This window comes from Hyaena hyaena, unplaced genomic scaffold (genome assembly GCF_003009895.1).
Source record: "Hyaena hyaena isolate Hyena2069 unplaced genomic scaffold, ASM300989v1 scaffold_1769, whole genome shotgun sequence".
NCBI classification, from domain to species: Eukaryota; Metazoa; Chordata; class Mammalia; order Carnivora; family Hyaenidae; genus Hyaena; species Hyaena hyaena.
In genome coordinates, this window is record NW_024082404.1 from 152703 (window position 1) to 158814 (window position 6112).

Here is a 6112-nt window from a genome sequence, read left to right on the forward strand (position 1 = left end):
GGGCTTGGATGTGGGGCTCTAACATATGTTTAACACGACCTGAGTCTAAACCAAGAGTCAGATGCTTAACCGAACGAGCCGCCCAGGTGTCCCCCAAAATGAAACACAGTTTAAGTCACAGTTTTCAGTATAATTTCTTGTCTAATGCTTAGTGTATACATTTGAATCAATATAGATACTCCATTAGTGCAAGTAAACTTAACAATGGAGATACTACATGAATGTTGATTTGTAAATAGCAGCTTGTTTGGCTTTTTCTTTTTTCCTTTTTTAGGTTGGACACCACTTCATGAGGCATCTAATAAGGGATCTCACAATATAATTGTAGAGCTGTTAAAAGCTGGTGCTAATGTTAATTGTGAAAACCTAGATGGGATTCTGCCCTTACATGATGCTGCCGCCAACAGTCATTTAAAGGTACAGTGCACGTCAGATTGCATTCCTATTACTTTTTCTTAGAAAAGTGATTGAAGAAAATGAAGATATTTTAAACTGAGCACTAAAGTGATTCCTTAAAGTAAATGATTTTTAAAACCTACTTAAAATTATAAATGAAGATAAGATATTGTATATAGATTGGAAAAATCATACTTCCTAATCATTTTTCCATTGTCTCTATTCATAAAATTCACATATGTCAGAATAAAGTGAAAGGGCTCGGGGTAAACATAGGCTATAAATTTAATACAGTTCATGTTTAATTGTCTTAAATGATTTGCTGTTGTACATAAGAGTCTAACTATAGTGATGATATATGTTGACAGACTTTTTAACTCAATTTCTCAGTGGGTTTGAGGTTTCAAAGGAATGGGTTAAAATGCATGTTGCTTATTGCTGAGAGCTTGTGTATATTTCTTCTTTGTTTCTCTTAATCAGGCAGCCATCACAAGAAAAATTACTGAGGTCATTACTTCAGTAAAACTGCATTTCAAATCTAGACCTTAAAATTCTTAAGATTTTTAAACTCATCTTTGTTTGACAAATCTGAGAAGACTTCTGTTGTTATCAATAGGCAGTGGAGATTTCAGGAAAAATCACTGGCTTTGGAAAAGAGCTAAGGAAACCATTACCAATAACAATATTAAAACTAAGGTTCATATAAAAAATACCTTGAGGGGCGCCTGGGTGGCTTAGTCGGTTAAGCGTCCGACTTTCGCTTAGGTCATGATCTCGCGGTTTGTGGGTTCGAGCCCCGCGTCAGGCTCTGTGCTGACAGCCAGCTTGGAGCCTGGAGCCTGTTTCAGTCTGTGACTCCCTCTCTCTCTGACCCTCCCCTGCTCACGCTGTCTCTTTCTCTCTCTCCTAAAAATAAATAAAAAAACATTAAAAAATATATTTAAAAAAAAATACCTTGAACCTCTCACTAACACCAGTTTATTTGTCTTTAGATATTTTTAAGAGCCTGGTGATTTTTTGTTAATTTCATGAAAGCATATCCCCACTTTTTTCAGTTTAAAGGTAGTCATGTGAAGGAATAGTATAGAATTTGTGATTTGCAGAGATAAGAGATATAATCTAATGATTAGGAATAATACCAGATGGGTGGGCTAATGTCCAGAGTGGCTTTTTTTGACCAAAGGAGCTGTTTAGTCTCTAGGATAAAGTCTCAAGGTTATGTGGCCATGAAATGGAGGAAGGGAAGCAGGAAGAATTATTAAACCAATGAACTTACTGGTTATATGTAAAGGAAAAGGCCACTTAAAGTGAAACCACTTAAATAAGGACCGAAACTTCATAGTAGGAAAATCAGGTTTTTAGACTTACCCTGAAAAATGCAATATAAAACAAAATAAGGAGGTCCCCGTTCTACCCCTATACTGGAGAATTTGTTAAAAGGACTTACAGAGCTCTATATACAGTTGTACTCTTAGCGTAGATTTCTTACAGCATTGTAGTAAGGGTATACAGCAGACTGGACTTAGCTCAAGGGGCGTGATTTGCTTTTGCTCAATCTTATGTTAAGGCAGTATAGACAAAGTTTGCATTTAGAGTAACCTTCCACATCACTACTGCCTTTATTTTAAAGAGAAATGTTCTATTTGAAAGAAGGAGGTGGTATTTTAAAAGATATTTTAATTTCTTTGACACTGGTATATTACCAGCATCTTTCCTCATATCTTCATTAATTTTCCCTCCTTGCACTAGTTCTTTGATTATTGGTTCATTGTATTTCTAATTTCTTCCCTTTTGTCCCTATTTATTTATCTTAAGATAGAATATGGATAGATGAACTAGAAAGATTAAAAAGAGAGCAGGAGAGGTAAATACATGGTATTATAGACCTAATCAGTATCAATCCTACTATATCCTATAAATCTAATTCTTGTATTTCATTTTTTTACTGTTGGCATTACTGCATGAAAAGTTATTCAACAACCTATTTTTTCCAACTTTTAATTTCTTTTTAAATCTTCATTTCTGTTTTATTTTCCACAATGGTCATTTATTTTACCTTGTAAAATGAAGAGGATAAGAAGATAAGGAAAAGGAGAGTGAGAGAAAAATATACAAAGTGGGTGAGGATGGACATCCGTTTTCGTACAAGAAAGAGTAGGGAGAGACAAGATATACCCTCCCATCCTAACTACAAAAGTGAAAAAAATATAGAAAATAGCAGTTTGAGACCTTGTACAATATACGTCACAGAGCATTCTCCTCCTTGAGAGAAGGGAGGCAAATCCTACGGTTGCCCTACCATACGGACTAGGCGTCTCCAGGCAGAAACATAGGAAGAGAAAAAATATGAACAGCTCTATGGTCTCAAGTTCAGAAGATAGAATTTGGAGTTTAAAAGTCTCCAACAGCTAGCATTTATGGGGCAAAATACCAGAGAGAAAGGATCTGCACAGAGAACTTTCCAGAAACTTGAAGGAGAATCACCTTGATTCTTGGCTGACCTAAAAATATGTTTAAGAAAACCATGTCAGATTAGGCAAAGAGCCAGCAGGAAGGATTGGCAGAACCATTGCTGGAGCTTACAGGGGGCTGAGTGGCTTATGTTTGTACCAGCCAGAATGGTGGGAACTTTTAAAACATGGAAGCATCAGATAAGTATTTCCTGCATAGTTGAGTCAAATCAGTCCTTTTTCTGGACTCACCTTAAAATTTAAAAGAAAATATGGAGTACCTGGGTAGCTCAATCAGTTAAGTGTCTGACTTTGGCTCAGGTCATAATTTCACAGTTCGTGGATTCAAGCCCTGTGTCTGGCTCTGCTGACAGTTCAGAGCCTGGAGCTTGCCTTGGATTCTGTGTCTTCTGATCTCTCTGCCCCTCCTCCACTCATGCTTGGTCTCTCTGTCTTTCAAAAATAAATAAATGTTAAAAAAAATTAAAAAGATCATACTGATTCCAGTAACCTAAGAACAAAGCACAACAAACATCTAAAAGAATACAATAAAATTCAGCATTCAGCAATATAAAAATCAAAATGTCTATCAACCAGTCCAAAATTGATTAAATAAAAAAGTATAAAATATTATCTATAAGCAGAGGGTTGGGGGGGGAATGATCATTCAAAACAGACCCAGGAATGACATAGATAACAGAATTAGCAGAAAAGGATGTTAAACAAATATTATAATTATATACTCCACATGTTGGGCAGAATTCTAAGATGGTCCTGAAGATTCGCCCTCACTGACCTATATACACTGTGTATAATCCCCTCCCTTTGAGTGTGAGTCAGCCCAACCTAATCAAGTAAATCCTTTAAAAGAAGGAAAGCCTCAAAGTGAACCATGTGGCAAGGATCTGCAGCAAGCTTCTAGAAGCTGAGAGCAGTCCCTAATCCACAGCCAACAAGAATACAGCAACCTTAGTCATAAACTTTCAAAGAAATGAATTATGCCAAAAAACTAGTGAACTTGGAAAAGGATCCTAAACCTTAGGTGACAATCACAGAATATGCTGACACTTTGACTCCAGCATAGTGAAGAATCTGAGCAGATAGCCCCGCTGTACCATGCTCACTTTTCTGACCTACGAAACTGTGAGACTGTGAATTTGTATTATTTGTATTACTTTATTATAAATCTGTAAGCACTCAGATTTGTAGTCATTTGTTATACAGTAGTCATTTGTTATACAGTAAAAGAAAACTAATAAACTCTGTTATGTTCGAAAAGGTGGATGAAAACAGAAACATGATAAGAAATGCAAGGTGTAAATAAGACCCAAACTATGAAAGATGAAAATAAAACATGTGAAATGAAATATTCACCAAGTGGCTTAGTTAACAGCCTATGAATACTAAAAAGTAAGTGCGGTGGATTTCAAGATAAAACATTAGAAATTATACAAAATAAAACAAAAGGAGAAGAAAGACTGAAAAAAAAAAAACAAAGACAAAATAGGAAAGCATCAGTGACCTATAGGGTAATATTGATATATAATATATATGCAAGCTTAATCCCTAAAGGAGGGGGCTGATCAGAAAAAAAAAAATATTTGGAGAATAAAGACCAAACTATCAAAATCTGATGAAAACAGTAAATCCACAGAACCAAAAATCTTACCAACCTGCCAGTAAAGAAAAAGTGAAGAAAACTGCACCAACATATACCATAATAAACTTGCTGAGAGCCAGTAAAAAAGGGAAAAAAATCTTTAAAACATAAAGTTAAAAAAAACCAAACATGTATATAGGAACAATTAGAATGGCTGCCAGCCTCTCATCAGAAATTTTGCAAGCCACTAGACAAAGGAGCAACATCTTTAAAAAGTACTGCAAGAGGGAATGAACTTGTTAACCTAGAATTCTGTACTTGGCAAAAAAAAATCTTTGAAAAATAAAGATGGTGTTGGCAAAGATGTGGAAAAATTGGACCTCTCACGCATTGCTGGTGATAATGTAAAATGGTGATGCTGCTATAGAAAACAGTCTGGCAGTTGCTTCAAAAAGTTAAAGCAAGTTTTCATACTATGTAGCAAATCATTCCCTTGTGTGTGTGTGTGTGTGTGTGTGTGTGTGTGTAACCAAGAGAATTGAAAACATATGTTCACATAGACATTTGTGTATGAATCTCCATAGCACTATTTTCCAATTAACCAATAAGCAGAAACAACCCAAATGTCCATCAGTGGATGAATGTATAAACAAAATGTGGTATACATCAATAAGATATTAGTAAGCCATAGAAAAAGAAGTACTGATACATGCTACCAAATTGATGAACCTTGAAAACATTATGCTAAGTTAAAGAAGATGGATACAAAAGGCCACATATTATTTTATCAATATGGAATGTCCACAATAAGAAAATCCATACAGGCAGAGAATAGATTAGTGATTCCCAGGGGCTATGAAGAAGAGGAAATGAGGAAAAAAGATACACCAGGAAAACAATAATCAAAAGAATGAGTGACTCTGGAAGCATAAGACAAGTCGATTTCAGAGCAAGAAATATTGTCAGAGTTAAAGAGGGACATTTCATAAGTATAAGGGAAATATATGACCAAGAAGACATAGCAATCCTGAATGTGGGTGCACGCAGTAATTAGTTTCAAAATAAATGAAGAAAAAGCAGAATTGAAATGGGAAATAGGGGCACCTGGGTGACTCAGTTGGTTGAGCCTCCAGCTTCAGCTCAGGCCATGATCTCATGGTTCATGAGTTTGAGCCCCACGTCGGGCTGTGTCCAGACAGTTCAGAGCTGGAAACTGATTCGGATTGTGTCTCCTTCTCTCACTGCCCCTCCCTCCCTCCCTCCCAACCTCTCTCTCTCTCCCCCTCTCTCTCTCAAAACTAAATAAGCATTAAAAACTTAAAAAATAAAAGAAATGGGAAATAGACAAATCCACTATCCTAGCTGGCAATTACAATTCTTCTCTTACCACATTCGTCTCTTATACAAATAACACACCAAGAGACACACTTCTTTCTTGCCTCACCTGGATTCAGCTGAGGTTATCTGCAAGATGAGGGGCTGGGAGAGGCTGGGAACACAGCAGCAAAGGCTTAGAACTCACCAGCTTTGGTGATGCTACTAACTGCTCCACAGTTGTTCTAGTTTGTGGACCCCCATCAGGAAGCCTGCCTACAGTTTGTTGGAGATGCGTCACCTGTAGAACTCCCCAGGTAGCTCCTTGGATCTCTCTAATGGTCTGCACACC